Here is a 1,863-nt window from a genome sequence, read left to right as displayed (position 1 = left end):
GGATGCTTCAATGCTGAGATGGCCTGTAACTGTCATAGACAGGGATTTCCATCCAATCACAGGCAAGGGGGAATGTTCTGATTGCGGGGAATAACAGAAGCAGGTGCACAGTAGAAAATGTTTTTCTTTCTATCCATCACAAATTGGCCAAATTGGAACAGTACTACTGTAACCTGGCAAAAAAGAACCTATCCACTGGATACTAGACCCTACACACATCTAGAAGTAATTTTTCAATAACAAAATCAAACAATAGCTGTTCGTTGCATCCTCTGTACAGCAAAATTCTTTGCATTGGCAACCAAAGTGAATATCATACATACCTATCAGATACCTATCAGCCAAGTTGGCCTTCCTGTAACATTCCTGTATCATACAAGAACAAAAGCTTTTTGTTTCAGTACCAAGTAGTGTAATGCAGAATGACTCATAGGCTGCAATCTAATTTTTCATCATCAAACATGATCAGTTTGACCTGAAACTGCTCCTAACACTGTGAATCACTACCAATAAACTGCTCCGAACTCAATTTTCTTGTTTTGAATCATTTTCCCCAAGGATCATGGACAGGAGGGATGGTGAAATTAATGTTGTATTTCCAAGGCCAGATATGGAAACAGTTGTCTGCCCAAGCTTCTGTGTCTATATCTGTATGTGAATTGACTATCAGTCAACTAGGGCAACAGCCCTTTGGCATAGCACATGTACTCTCCAAGCAGAGGTTTGGGTTTTGGGGGTATTTTTAGCGTGTTTTTAGGCTTTTTTTATCGGGGTTTCTCTTTTGCACTGAATTTTTTTCCCCACCAAACCCAACCTCTGCAGGCAGTCGAAAGCTTCAATGGGCTATAAACCTAATCTCTTCAACACATTTCAGTCGTTCTGCAAGGAGGTGTGAACCAGATGCATGAATAGGCACAGTCAGCAGGAGGCATGTGGCCCAATGAATGCCTTTCTGACTGGCTAGATGTGTGATAATCCACCACAATAATATGGATATCCCTAATGACAGTTTGATGGTTCCCGGGGAGGGGCACTATCGCCTGTTTTGAATAGCTTTTAATAGGTTTGCCCCTCCCCGGGGTGACTGCCGGCAGAGGTTGGGTTTGGTGGGAAAAAAACTTCAGTGCAAAAGAGAAACCCCGATAAGAAAAGCCTAAAAACACGCTAAAAATACCCCCAAAACCCAAACCTCTGCTTGGAGAGTATAGCACATGAAGCATGAATAATGAGCTGATGATTCGGCATGCAAAATGACTTGTCCCAAATTTAAGCCCTTAATGCTTCTGCTTTGCTTTTTCGATGATGACAAGGTTGATAATCATGACTTCATGTCCTTCAGGTAGAACCCTGACCCAGATGTAACTTGTATGAACAAGGCTAAGAATGCCATCAATGTACCCATCTGCAACCTGTTATTCACTACAGCAAATTTTCCCTAGTCTCCCTAAAGGACAAGATACAAATGATACCTGCATAACCTAAGATGTTTCTCTAGTGTCAAAAAACAACTAAAAATGCTTTTGGTGCTTCTTTCAGACACTTTTCTTACAATAAAAGTTACATTTTCTCTTATTTCATGTTCTCAAGCTAGAACCACTTTGTAAGTCTCTTTTCCACTGATGTTATACCCCAAGGCTATGTACTTCCAGTCTTCCAACAGCTAGGCTTTCATCTCTGGGGAAAAAAGCATGCCGCGGACAAAATAGTAGTTGTGTAACCATATTGTTAACATTTGTATCTTAGGAGGCACACCTTGGCAACAAACAGGTGTGCCTTGGGGCTTATCAGAGATTGTCAACATCAGCAAAAGCAAAAGAATCCTCTCACTAATTGCCCGCATGACCTTGGAGTTCTCCACAGTAA

At 41.4% G+C, this 1,863-nt stretch overlaps 1 protein-coding gene across 4 annotated transcripts in view; it reads right to left on the bottom strand.

Annotated features, from left to right (window-relative positions):
* Nucleotides 1–1,863, bottom strand: part of LOC109485248 (CREB3 regulatory factor-like) — a 19,918-nt gene that overhangs the window by 12,394 nt on the left and 5,661 nt on the right. The gene's annotated exons all lie outside the window — the stretch shown is intronic.

Source organism: Branchiostoma belcheri, unplaced genomic scaffold, assembly GCF_001625305.1.
Source record: "Branchiostoma belcheri isolate BF01 breed outbred unplaced genomic scaffold, Haploidv18h27 scaffold74, whole genome shotgun sequence".
NCBI lineage: Eukaryota > Metazoa > Chordata > Leptocardii > Amphioxiformes > Branchiostomatidae > Branchiostoma > Branchiostoma belcheri.
This window is presented reverse-complemented; position numbering and strand designations above follow the sequence as displayed.